Genomic DNA, 13,913 nt, shown 5'->3' on the forward strand with positions numbered 1-13,913 from the left:
TGGCAGAAAGTGTTGGCACCCTTGAAATTGTTCCAGAAAATGAAGTATTTCTCCCAGAAAATGATTGCACTTGCACACGTTTTGTTATACACATGTTTATTTCCTTTGTGTGTTTTGTAACAACACAAAATAAAACAGAGAAAAAAAAGCAAATTGGGCATAATTCCATACAAAACCCCCAAACTGGGCCGGAAAAAAATTGTTGGCACCCTCACCTTAATATTTGGTTGCACAGTAAATAACTGCAATCAATCACTTCTTATAACCATCCACAGGCTTCTTACATCTCTCAACTGGAATGATGGACCACTCTTCTTTTGCAAACTGCTCCAGGTCTCTTATATCTGAAGGCGCCTTTTCCCACCAGCAATATAAGATCTCTCCAAAGGTGATCCATGGGATTTAGATCTGGACTAATTGCTGCCACTTCAGAACTCTCCAGCACCTTGTTTCCATCCATTTCTGGTGCTTCTTGAAGTATGTTTGGGGCCATTATCCTGGTAGAAGACTCATGACCTAGGACGCAAACCCAGCTTTCTGACACTGGGCACAAGATTGCCACCTAAGATCCATTGGTAGTCTTCAGATTTCATGATGCCTTGCAAACAGTCAAGGCACCCAGTGCCAGAGGTTGCAAAACAACCCCAAAACATCTTTGAACCTCCACCATATTCGACTGTAGGTACTGTGTTCTTTTCTTTGTAGGCCTCATTCTGTTTTCGGCAAATCGAATGATATGCTTTAAAAGAACGCTCTTTGTTGGGCTCATCTGTCCACAAGACGCTTTCGCAGAAGGATTTTATCTTAGTAACATATTTTGGCAAACTGCAGTCTAGCTTTTTTATGTCTCTGTGTCAGCAGTGGAGTCCTCATGGTTCTGCTGCCATAGTGTTTTATTTACTTCAAACGTCGACGGATAGTCCGCTCTGACGCTGATGCACCCTGAAGCCAGCAGGACAGCTTGAATTTATTTGGAACTTGATTGGGGCTGCTTAGCCACCATCTAGACTACCCTGCGTTGCAACCTTTCATCAATTTTGCTCTGCCGTCCACATCCAGGGAGATTAGCTATAGTGCCATGGGTTGTAAACTTCTTGAATATGTTGCACACAGAGGAGAAAACAACAACATCACAATCTCTGGAGATGGACTTGTAACCTTGAGATTGTTAATATTTTTCAATAATTTTTGTTCTCAAGTCTTCAGACAGTTCTCTTCTCTTTCTGTTCTCCATGCTGTGGCAAACACAGACACATAATGCAAAAATTGAGTCAACTTCTCCCCTTTTTATCTGGTTCCAGGTGTGATTTTCATGTTGCCCACACCTGTTACTTGCCACAGGTGAGTTTGAACGAGCTTCACATGCTTGAAACAAAATTGTTTATCCACAATTGTAGAAACGAGCTAGCCCATTTTTGGAGTTTTGTTTGAAATTATGTCTAATTTGCCTTTTCTTCTCTTTTTTTTTTGTGTTGTTCCAATACACACAAAGGAAACAAACGTGTATAACAAAACATGTGTAAATGTAATAATTTTCTGGGAGAAATACTTAATTTTCTAGAACAATTTCAAGGGTGCCAACACATTCGGCCGTGCTCATTACTGTATGCCTGTTACTCACCTGAGAGCCACAAGTTTCCATAGTAGAATGTTCTCATTCACTGACAAGCAAAGATCTTGAAAATGTTTGGGACTATTAAAAAGTTGTAGAACTTTTAAATTTATACAAACATTAAACTTACTCATAAACTGTAAAATTCCTTTAAATTGCAACAGTCATTTCAGGTGACTGTTCAGAATTTGCTGCCATGTGTACATGAGGAAAATAACACTATTTCTTGCCATTATATGACTTGTATCCAGCATTTTCCTCTGTTTTCCACTCTGCATACTCTGTCTCCAATTTTCAGTTGTCTCTGTGCTAGTGGAAGGAGACTAGCTGTTATGATGTATCCTATACAAAACAGACATTTACATTAAAGATTTCTGTTTTCCTGTAGCAGATGTACAGAAGATGCAGCATCATGGAAAACATTATAAATCAGGACTGAGCAGTATAGCCATGAATACAGTTCATGGGGGAGAAAAAAAACACTAAGAAGCAGCATGTGGACCAGTATACATCATGACTGAGCAATGTAGCAGTGAATACAGCTCTTGGGTGAGATAAACACTAAAAGGAAGCAGCCAGCTTGAAGCACATTATACATAAGGACTAAGCAGTGAAGCTGTGAATATAGCTCATGAGTAAGATAAAATATTTACTAATAGGCAGCAGTAGTATGGAGCACATTATACATCAGGACTGAGCAGTGTAGCTGTGAATGCAGCTCATGGGTGCAATAAAACACTTACTAAAAGGCAGCAGCAAGATGTGTGTGTGTTTGTCTCATTCTCTGCTTCTCTCACTCAGATCCTATTGTTTCCTTTCACCTCCCCTCTGCATAGTTTTTCAATAGGGAGCTGTAACATTTTTCTTTAGTTGTGAAAGGGGGGGACGAAGAAGTGGCTCATAAGTGGAGAAAGAAGTACATTTTTCTGTTATATAATATATTATAAAGATTCTAATCCTTGCTTGTGCTATTGATTTATGTAAAGTTTGTTAAAAGGAATGTGATCTATAAGTAGATAAGTAGAAAAGTGGAAGAAGAGGAAAGTAAGAGAGAAGCAAGGAAGACACCGCAGGGACCAGCGTGATATTCTTAGATCCCAATCCGCATTCTTATTTCTCTCATCTCAAATGATAGATGTGATTGTGTTTGAGAGGAAGGTCATTAAGATTAATAAATGTAACTAGATGTGTATTTCCTGAAGGAAGTACAGATAGTGCTTTGAAATGGTGCCTGGGCTGCCCCTTTAAGAGAGACTTGCGTGTTGCCCCTGCAAGACTTTCAACTCAGGATCCGTTTTAACTGTGGCTGCCTCTTAGGGGCCACTTTGGCCTCAGGGTCTGATTTGGTGGGTGGGGCCCCTCAGGATCCAATTCGGTGGCCTGGGCTCGAATTGGTGTCTGGGATCCCTCAGGGTCCGATTTTGTGGGTGTGGCCCCTCAGGGTCCGATTTTGTGGGTGTGGCCCCTCAGGGTCCGATTTTGTGGCCGGGGCCCCTCAGGGTCTGATTTTGTGGTTGGGGCCCCTCAGGGTCTGATTTTGTTACCGGGGCCCCTCAGGGTCCAATTTTGTGGGTGGGGCCCCTTAGGGTCTGATTTTGTGGGTGGAGCCCCTCAGGGTCCAATTTGGTGGGCGGGGCCACTCTTGGTCCGATTTGGTGGGTGGGGCCACTCTGGGTCCGATTTGGTGGGCGGGGCCCCTCAGGGTCCGATTTGGTGGGCAGGGCCCCTCAGGGTCCGATTTGGTGGGCAGGGCCACTCTGGGTTCGATTTTGGGGGTGGGGCCCCTTAGGGTCCGATTTGGTGGGCAGGGCCACTCTGGGTCTGATTTGGTGGGCGGGACCCCTCAGGGTCTGATTTGGTGGGCGGGGCCACTCTGGGTCAGATTTGGTGGGTGGGGCCCCTCAGGGTCAGATTTGGTGGGCGGGGCCCCTCAGGGTCTGATTTGGTGGGTGGGGCCACTCTGGGTCTGATTTGGTGGGAAGGGCCACTCTGGGTCTGGTTTGGTGGGCGGGGCCCCTCTGGTCCGATTTGGTGGGTGAGGCCACTCTGGGTCCGATTTGGTGGGCGGGGCCACTCTGGGTCCGATTTGGAGGCCAGGGTGGCTCAGCCTCCGATTAGTAGGCCAGGGTCGATCAGCCTCCGATTTGGAGCCTGGGGTCACTCAGCTTTCGATTTGGCGCGCCGGTGCTTTAAGACTCATTTCGGTGCGCCGGACCTTTAAGAATCACTTTGGCGCGTTGGCCCTTTAAGAGCCAGTTTGGCTCACTGGGCTTCTAAATCCACTTTGGCGCACATTCTCTCTCAGGGCCATGTGTCATGTGATGAAGCTAGATTTGCATTTGTGCTGTGGGTTTCGCTTTAAGAGCTGATATTATGTGGCAGAAACTCTGTCCTGGAGAGGTCATGTGAAGTTCGTAGGTGTTGGCATAGTAACTGGGTGTGCCTGCACATATCAATGAGCTTAACTGCCATTTGAATCGCCTCAGGGCATGTTTTCTCTGTGGCAACATTTTCCCATTGAAATGCATTGAGGAAAATGTTTTTTCAAACGGAAATTGCGCAAAAACTACATATCCGATCGACACGAAAATTACTTAGCACACCACTCGTGGATGCTAGCTTCGAAACGACACCTCAACGGAGTCTGTGCGTGTAGCGGTTCAGGCCGCATTAATTGCGGAAAATCAACTGAATAATAATAATAATAAGAAGCAGAAAAAGAAGAAAAATAAGTAGGAGCTTTCGGATTACAATATAGTGGTTTTTTCAAATCACTATAACTAGATGTGTATTTCCTGAAGGAAGTACAGCTAGTGCTTTGAAATTGTGCCCGGGCTGCCCCTTTAAGAGAGACTTGCCTGCTGCCCCTGCAAGACTTTCAACTCAGGATCCGTTTTAACTGTGGGTGCCTCTAAGGGGCCACTTTGGCCTGTGGGGCCCCTGGGTCTGATTTGGTGGGTGGGGCCCCTCAGGATCCGATTCGGTGGCCTGGGCTCCTTAGGGCTTGAATTGGTGGACGGGATCCGTCAGGGTCCGATTTTGTGGCCGGAGCCCCTCAGGGATCGATTTTGTGGGTGGGGCGCCTTAGGGTCTGATTTTCTGTGCGGAGCCCCTCTGGGTCCAATTTGGTGGGCGGGGCCCCTCTGTGTCAGGTTTGGGGGGTGGGGCCACTCTGGGTCCGATTTGGTGGGCGGGGCCACTCTGGGTCTGATTTGGTGGGCGGGGCCCCTCAGGGTCTGATTTGGTGGGCGGGGCCCCTCAGGGTCCGATTTGGTGGACGGGGCCCCTCAGGGTTCGATTTGGTGGGCGGGGCCACTCTGGGTCCGATTTGGTGGGCGGGGACACTCTGGGTCCGATTTGGTGGGCGGGGACACTCTGGGTCTGATTTGGTGGGCAGGGCAACTCTGTCCGACTTGGTGGGCGGGGCCCCTCAGAGTCCGATTTGGTGGGCGGGGCCACTCTGAGTCCGATTTGCTGGGCGGGGCCAGGGCCACTCTGGGTCAGATTTGGTGGGCGAGGCCACTCTGGGTCAGATTTGGTGGGCGGGGCCACTGTAGGTCCGATTTGTAGGCCGGGGTCAACGATTTGGAGCCTGGGGTCACTCAGCTTTCGATTTGGCGTGCTGGCCCTTTAAGACTCATTTTGGTGCGTCGGCCCTTTAAGAATCACTTTGGCGCGCCAGCCCTTTAAGAGCCACTTTGGCGCACTGGGCTTCTAAATCCACTTTGGCGCACATTCTTTCTCAGGGGCATGTGAAGCTAGATTTGTATTTGTGCTGTGGGTTTCGCTTTAAGAGCTGATATTATCTGGCAGAATCTGTGTCCTGGGGGCGTCATGTAAAGTTTTTAGGCGTTGGCATAGTAACTGGGTGTGCCTGCGCATATCAATGAGCTTAACTGCCATTTGAATTGCTTCAGGGCATGTTTTCTCTGTGGCAGGGTCTGATTTGGTGGGTGAGGCCCCTCAGGATCCGATTCAGTGGCCTGGGCTCCTCAGGGCTTGAATTGGTGGATGGGATCCGTCAGGGGCCGATTTTGTGGCCGGAGCCCCTCAGGGTCCGATTTTGTGGCCGGAGCCCCTCAGGATCTGATTCGGTGGCCTGGGCTCCTCAGGGTTAGAATTGGTGGACGGGATCCGTCAAGGTCCAATTTGGTGGGCGGGGCCCCTCAGAGTCCAATTTGGTTGGCGGGGCCCCACAGAGTCTGATTTGGTGGGCGGGGCCACTCTAGGTCTGATTTGGTGGGCAGGGCTCCTTAGGGTCCGATTTGGTGGGCGGGGCCCCTCATGGTCCGATTTGGTGGATGGGGCCACTCTGGGTCCGATTTGGTGGGCGGGCCCCTCAGGGTCCGATTTGGTGGGCGGGGCCACTCTGGCTCCGATTTGGAGGCCAGGGTGGCTCAGCATCCGATTTGGAGGCCGGGGTGGCTCAGCCTCCGATTTGGAGCCTGGGGTCACTCAGTTTCGATTTGGCGCGCCGGCCCTTTAAGACTCAGTTTGGTGCGCCAGCCCTTTAAGAATCACTTTGGCGCGTCGGCCCTTTAAGAGCCAGGGTGGCTCACTGGGCTTCTAAATCCACTTTGGCGCACACATTCTCTCTCAGGGCCATGTGTCATGTGATGAAGCTAGATTTGCATTTGTGCTGTGGGTTTCACTTTAAGAGCTGATATTATGTGGCAGAAGCTCTGTCCTTGGGGCGTCATGTGGTGTTCGTAGGCGTTGGTATAGTAACTGGGTGTGCCTGCGCATATCAATGAGCTCAACTGCCATTTCAATCGCCTCAGGGCATGTTTTAAGCTTCCCATTGAAAAGCATTGGAGACAGTGCATTCCAATGACGGGAAAAATAATTTTCAAACGCAAATTGCGCAAAAACTACAAATCCGATCGACACGAAAAATACTTAGCACACCTCTCATGGACGCTGGCTTCGAAACGACACCTCAACGGAGTCTGTGCGTGTAGCGGTTCGGGCCGCATTAGTTGCGGAAATCAACTGAATAATAATAATAAGAAGAACTAGATGTGTATTTCCTGAAGGAAGTACAGATAGTGGTTTGAAATCGTACCCGGCTGCCCGTTTAAGAGAGACTTGCCTGCTGCCCCTGCAAGACTTTCAACTCAGGATCCGTTTTAACTGTGAGTGCCTCTCAGGGGCCACTTTGGCCTCAGGGTCTGATTTGGTGGGTGGGGCTCCTCAGGATCTGATTCCTTGGCCTGGGCTCCTCAGGGCTTGAATTGTTGGCCGGGATCCCTCAGGCTCCTATTTTGTGGGTGTGGCCCCTCAGGGTCCGATTTTGTGGGTGTGGCCCCTCAGGGTCAGATTTTGTGAGTGTGGCCCCTCAGGGTCCGATTTTGTGGGTGGGGCCCCTCTGGGTTCGATTTTGTGGTTGGGGCCCCTCAGGGTCCGGTTTTGTCGTTGGGGGCCCTCAGGGTCTGATTTTGTGGCCGGGGCCCCTCAGGGTCTGATTTCGTGGTTGGGGCCCCTCGGGGTCCGATTTTGTGGCCAGCGCCCCTCAGTGTCCGATTTTGTGGCCGGGGCTCCTCAGGGTCTGATTTCGTGGCCGGGGCCCCTCAGGGTCCGATTTTGTGGCTGGGGCCCCTTTGCTTCCGATTTGGTGGGTGGGGCCCTTCATGGTCCGATTTGGTGGGCGGGGTCACTCTGGGTCCGATTTGGTGGACGGAGCTCCTCAGGGTCCGATTTGGTGGGTGGGGCCACTCTGAGTCTGATTTGGTGGGCGGGGGCCCTCAATGTCCGATTTGGTAGGCTGTGCCACTCTGGGTCCGTTTTTGGTGGGCGGGGCCACTCTGGGTCCAATTTGGAGGCCAGGGTGGCTCAGCCTCCAATTTTAAGGCCGGGGTGGCTCAGCCTCCGATTTGGAGCCTGGGGTCACTCAGCTTTCGATTTGGCGTGTCGGCATTTTAAGACTCATTTCGGTGCGGCGGCCCTTTAAGAATCACTTTGGCGCTTCGGCCCTTTAAGAGCCAGTTTGGCTCACTGGGCTTCTAAATCCACTTTGGCGCACATTCTCTCTCAGGGGCATGCGTCATGTGATGAAGCTAGATATGCACTTGTGCTGTGGGTTTCACTTTAAGAGCTGAAATTATCTGCCAGAAACTCTGCCCTAGAGAGGTCATGTGACGTTCGTAGGCGTTAGCATAGTAACTGGGTGAGCCTGCGCATATCAATGAGCTTAACTGCCACCTCACGACTGTCCCATGTTTTCTTTATGGCAACATTTTCCCAGTGAAATGCATTGAGGAAAATGTTTTTTCAAAAACGCAAATTGCGCAAAAACTACAAATCCGATCGACAGGAAAAATACTTAGCACACCACTCGTGGACGCTGGCTTCGAAACGAAGCCTCAACGGAGTCTGTGCGAGTAGCGGTTTGGGCCGCATTAATTGCGGAAATCAGCTGAATAGTAATAATAATACTAGATACAGTATGTATTTCCTGAAGAAAGTACAGATAGTGGTTTGAAATAGTGCCTGGGCTGCCCCTTTAAGAGAGACTTGGCTGCTGCCCCTGCAAGACTTTCAACTCAGGATCCGTTTTAAATGTGGGTGCCTCTCAGGGGCCACTTTGACCTCAGGGTCCGATTTTGAGGGTGGGGCGCCTCAGGGCCCGATTTTGTGGGTGGGGACCCTCAGGGTCCGATTTTGTGGTTGCGGCCCCTCAGGGTCTGATTTTGTGGCCGGGTCTACTCAGGGTCCAATTTTGAGGGCGGGGCCCCTCAGGGTCCGATTTTGTGGGCAGGGCCCCTCAGGGTCCGATTTGGTGGGCGGGGTCCCCAGGGTCCAATTTTGTGGGTGGGGCCCCTCTGGGTTCGATTTTGTGGCCGGGGTCTCTCAGGGTCCGATTTTGTGGTTGGGGCCCCTCAGGGTCCGATTTTGTGATTGGGGGCCCTCAGGGTCCGATTTTGTGGGTGGGGCCCCTCAGAGTCCGATTTGGTTGGCGGGGCCCCTCAGGGTCCGATTTGGTGGGCAGGGCCTCTCAGGGTCCGATTTTGAGGGCGAGGCCCCTCAGGGTCCGATTTTGTGGGCGGGGCCCCTGAGGGTCCGATTTGGTGGACGGGGCCCCTCAGGGTCCAATTCTGTGGGTTCGATTTTGTGGCCGGGGTCTCTCAGGGTCCGATTTTGTGGCCGGGGCCCCTCAGTGTCCGATTCGGTGGCCTGGGCTCCTCAGGATTTGAATTAGTGGCCGGGATTCCTCAGGGTCCAATTTTGTGGGTGGTGCCCCTCAGGGTCTGATTTTGTGGGTGTGGCCCCTCAGGGTCCGATTTTGTTGGTTGGGCCCCTCAGGGTCCGATTTTGAGGGTGGGGCCCCTCAGGGTCCGATTTTGTGGGTGGGGCCCTCAGGGTCTGATTTGGTTTGTGGGGCCCCTCAGGGTCCGATTTTGTGGGCGGGGCCCCTCAGGGTCCGATTTGGTGGGCGGGGCCCCTCAGGGTCCGATTTTGTGGCCGGGGCCCCTCAGGGTCCGATTTTGTGGCTGGGGTCCCTCAGGGTCCGATTTTGTCGGTTTGGCCCCTCAGGGTCCGATTTTGTTGGTTGGGCCCCTCAGGGTCTGATTTTGAGGGTGGGGCCCCTCAGGGTCCGATTTTGTGGGTGGGACTCCTCATGGTCCGATTTTGTGGCTGGGGCCCCTCAGGGTCCGATTTTGTGGCCGGGGCCCCTCAGGGTCTGATTTTTTGGTCGGGGCCCCTCAGGGTCCGATTTTGTGGTTGGGCCGCTCAGGGTCCGATTTTGTGGCCGGTTCCACTCAGGGTCCGATTTTGTGGGTGGGGCCCCTTAGGGTCTGATTTTGTGGGTGGAGCCCCCTGGGTCCATTTTGGTGGGCGGGGCCACTCTGGGTCCAATTTGGTGGGCGGGGCCCCTCAGGGTCTGATTTGGTGGGCGGGGCCCCTCGGGGTCTGATTTGGTGGCTGGGACCCCTTTGCTTCCGATTTGGTGGGTGGGGCCCTTCATGGTCCGATTTGGTGGGCGGGGTCACTCTGGGTCCGATTTGGTGGACGGAGCTCCTCAGGGTCCGATTTGGTGGGTAGGGCCCCTCAGGGTCTGATTTTGTGGCCGGGGCCCCTCAGGGTCTGATTTCGTGGTTGGGGCCCCTCAGGGTCCGATTTTGTGGCCAGCGCCCCTCAGTGTCCGATTTTGTGGCCGGGGCTCCTCAGGGTCTGATTTCGTGGCCGGGGCCCCTCAGGGTCCGATTTTGTGGCTGGGGCCCCTTTGCTTCCGATTTGGTGGGTGGGGCCCTTCATGGTCCGATTTGGTGGGCGGGGTCACTCTGGGTCCGATTTGGTGGACGGAGCTCCTCAGGGTCCGATTTGGTGGGTAGGGCCCCTCTGGGTCCGATTTGGTGGGTGGGGCCACTCTGAGTCTGATTTGGTGGGCGGGGGCCCTCAATGTCCGATTTGGTAGGCTGTGCCACTCTGGGTCCGTTTTTGGTGGGCGGGGCCACTCTGGGTCCAATTTGGAGGCCAGGGTGGCTCAGCCTCCAATTTTAAGGCCGGGGTGGCTCAGCCTCCGATTTGGAGCCTGGGGTCACTCAGCTTTCGATTTGGCGTGTCGGCATTTTAAGACTCATTTCGGTGCGGCGGCCCTTTAAGAATCACTTTGGCGCTTCGGCCCTTTAAGAGCCAGTTTGGCTCACTGGGCTTCTAAATCCACTTTGGCGCACATTCTCTCTCAGGGGCATGCGTCATGTGATGAAGCTAGATATGCACTTGTGCTGTGGGTTTCACTTTAAGAGCTGAAATTATCTGCCAGAAACTCTGCCCTAGAGAGGTCATGTGACGTTCGTAGGCGTTAGCATAGTAACTGGGTGAGCCTGCGCATATCAATGAGCTTAACTGCCACCTCACGACTGTCCCATGTTTTCTTTATGGCAACATTTTCCCAGTGAAATGCATTGAGGAAAATGTTTTTTCAAAAATGCAAATTGCGCAAAAACTACAAATCCGATCGACAGGAAAAATACTTAGCACACCACTCGTGGACGCTGGCTTCGAAACGAAGCCTCAACGGAGTCTGTGCGAGTAGCGGTTTGGGCCGCATTAATTGCGGAAATCAGCTGAATAGTAATAATAATACTAGATACAGTATGTATTTCCTGAAGAAAGTACAGATAGTGGTTTGAAATAGTGCCTGGGCTGCCCCTTTAAGAGAGACTTGGCTGCTGCCCCTGCAAGACTTTCAACTCAGGATCCGTTTTAAATGTGGGTGCCTCTCAGGGGCCACTTTGACCTCAGGGTCCGATTTTGAGGGTGGGGCGCCTCAGGGCCCGATTTTGTGGGTGGGGACCCTCAGGGTCCGATTTTGTGGTTGCGGCCCCTCAGGGTCTGATTTTGTGGCCGGGTCTACTCAGGGTCCGATTTTGAGGGCGGGGCCCCTCAGGGTCCGATTTTGTGGGCAGGGCCCCTCAGGGTCCGATTTGGTGGGCGGGGTCCCCAGGGTCCAATTTTGTGGGTGGGGCCCCTCTGGGTTCGATTTTGTGGCCGGGGTCTCTCAGGGTCCGATTTTGTGGTTGGGGCCCCTCAGGGTCCGATTTTGTGATTGGGGGCCCTCAGGGTCCGATTTTGTGGGTGGGGCCCCTCAGAGTCCGATTTGGTTGGCGGGGCCCCTCAGGGTCCGATTTGGTGGGCAGGGCCTCTTAGGGTCCGATTTTGAGGGCGAGGCCCCTCAGGGTCCGATTTTGTGGGCGGGGCCCCTGAGGGTCCGATTTGGTGGACGGGGCCCCTCAGGGTCCAATTCTGTGGGTTCGATTTTGTGGCCGGGGTCTCTCAGGGTCCGATTTTGTGGCCGGGGCCCCTCAGTGTCCGATTCGGTGGCCTGGGCTCCTCAGGATTTGAATTAGTGGCCGGGATTCCTCAGGGTCCAATTTTGTGGGTGGTGCCCCTCAGGGTCTGATTTTGTGGGTGTGGCCCCTCAGGGTCCGATTTTGTTGGTTGGGCCCCTCAGGGTCCGATTTTGAGGGTGGGGCCCCTCAGGGTCCGATTTTGTGGGTGGGGCCCCTCAGAGTCCGATTTGGTTGGCGGGGGCCCTCAGGGTCTGATTTGGTTTGTGGGGCCCCTCAGGGTCCGATTTTGTGGGCGGGGCCCCTCAGGGTCCGATTTGGTGGGCGGGGCCCCTCAGGGTCCGATTTTGTGGCCGGGGCCCCTCAGGGTCCGATTTTGTGGCTGGGGTCCCTCAGGGTCCGATTTTGTCGGTTTGGCCCCTCAGGGTCCGATTTTGTTGGTTGGGCCCCTCAGGGTCTGATTTTGAGGGTGGGGCCCCTCAGGGTCCGATTTTGTGGGTGGGACTCCTCATGGTCCGATTTTGTGGCTGGGGCCCCTCAGGGTCCGATTTTGTGGCCGGGGCCCCTCAGGGTCTGATTTTTTGGTCGGGGCCCCTCAGGGTCCGATTTTGTGGTTGGGCCGCTCAGGGTCCGATTTTGTGGCCGGTTCCACTCAGGGTCCGATTTTGTGGGTGGGGCCCCTTAGGGTCTGATTTTGTGGGTGGAGCCCCCTGGGTCCATTTTGGTGGGCGGGGCCACTCTGGGTCCAATTTGGTGGGCGGGGCCCCTCAGGGTCTGATTTGGTGGGCGGGGCCCCTCGGGGTCTGATTTGGTGGGCGGGGTTCCTCAGGGTCCGATTTGGTGGGCGTGGCCTCTTGGTCCGATTTGGTGGGCAGTGCCCCTCAGGGTCCGATTTGGTGGGCGGGCCCCTCTGGGTCCGATTTGGTGAGCGGGGCCCTTTCATGGTCAGATTTGGTGGGCGGGGTCACTCTGGGTCCGATTTGGTGGACGGAGCTCCAAAGGGTCCGATTTGGTGGGCAGGGCCCCTCTGGGTCCGATTTGGTGGGTGGGGCCACTCTGAGTCTGATTTGGTGGGCGGGGCCCCTCAGTGTTCGATTTGGTGGGCTGTGCCACTCTGGGTCCGTTTTTGGTGGGCGGGGCCAATCTGGGTCCGAGTTGGAGGCCAGGGTGGCTCAGCCTCCGATTTGGAGGCCGGGGTGGCTCAGCCTCCTATTTGGAGCCTGGGGTCACTCAGCTTTCGATTTGGCGTGTCGGCCCTTTAAGACTCCTTTCGGTGCGCCGGCCCTTTAAGAATCACTTTGGCGCTTCGGCCCTTTAAGATCCCGTTTGGCTCACTGGGCTTCTAAATCCACTTTGGCGCACATTATCTTTTAGGGGCATGCATCATGTGATGAAGCTAGATTTGCATTTGTGCTTTGGGTTTCGCTTTAAGAGCTGATATTATGTGGCAGAAGTTCTGTCCTGGGGGTCAAGTGAAGTTCGTAGGCGTTGGCATAGTAACTGGGTGTGCCTGCGCATATCAATGAGCTTAACTGCCACCTCACGACTGCCCCATGTTTTCCCTATGGCAACATTTTTCCAATGTAATGCATTGAGACAATGCATTCCAATGACAGGAAAATGTTTTTTCAAACGCAAATTGCGCAAAAACTACAAATCCGATCAACACGAAAAATACTTAGCACACCACTCGTGGATGCTGGCTTCGAAATGACACCTCAATGGAGTCTGTGCGTGTAGCGGTTCGGGCCGCATTAATTGCGGAAATCAACTGAATAGTAATAATAATACTAGATGTGTATTTCCTGAAGGAAGTACAGATAGTGGTTTGAAATGGTGCCCGGGCTGCCCCTGCAAGACTTTCAACTCAGGATCCGTTTTAACTGTATGTGCCTCTCAGGGGCCACTTTGGCCTCAGGGTCTGATTTGGTGGGTGGGGCCCCTCAGGATCTGATTGTTTGGCCTGGGCTCCTCAGGGCTTGAATTGTTGGCCGGGATCCCTCAGGCTCCTATTTTGTGGGTGTGGCCCCTCAGGGTCCGATTTTGTGGGTGTGGCCCCCAGGGTCCGATTTCGTGGGTGTGGCAGCTCAGGGTCCGATTTTGTGGGTGTGGCCCCTCAGGGTCCGATTTCGTGGGTGTGGCCCCTCAAGGTCTGATTTTGTGGGTGTGGTCCCTCTGGGTCCGATTTTGTGGGTGGGCCCCTCAGGGTCCGATTTTGTGAGTGGGGCCCCTCAGGGTCCGATTTTGTGGCCGGGGCCCCTCAGGATCTGATTTTGTGGCCGGATCCCCTCAGGGTCTGATTTTGTGGGTGGGGCCCCTCAGGGTCCGATTTTGTGGCCGGGTCCCCTCGGTCCAATTTTGTGGGTGGGGCCCTTCAGGGCCCGATTTTGTGGCCGGGGCTCCTCAGGGTCTGATTTTGTGGTTGGGGCCCCTCAGGTTCCGATTTTGTGAGTGGTTCCACTCTGGGTCTGATTTGGTAGGCAGGGCCCCTCAGGAACTGATTTTCTGGC

The 13,913-nt window shown here is 53.5% G+C and overlaps 1 protein-coding gene across 3 annotated transcripts in view; it reads right to left on the bottom strand.

The window, feature by feature from the left end:
- The window catches only part of LOC141057025 (glucagon receptor-like), a 63,394-nt gene that overhangs the window by 22,256 nt on the left and 27,225 nt on the right, over positions 1–13,913 (bottom strand). Inside the window, exon 1 of one of the 3 annotated variants that reach the window (XM_073553509.1) lies at positions 1,743–2,097. The exons of the other annotated variants lie outside the window; for them this stretch is intronic. The gene's annotated coding sequence lies outside the window, so the exon portion shown is untranslated. Of the gene's footprint in view, positions 1–1,742; positions 2,098–13,913 lie in introns of those variants that run through there. 3 annotated transcript variants of the gene reach the window in all.

The sequence above is a fragment of the Dendrobates tinctorius genome, unplaced genomic scaffold (genome assembly GCF_039654945.1).
Source record: "Dendrobates tinctorius isolate UK_male_01 unplaced genomic scaffold, ASM3965494v1 ptg000202l, whole genome shotgun sequence".
Taxonomy (NCBI): domain Eukaryota; kingdom Metazoa; phylum Chordata; class Amphibia; order Anura; family Dendrobatidae; genus Dendrobates; species Dendrobates tinctorius.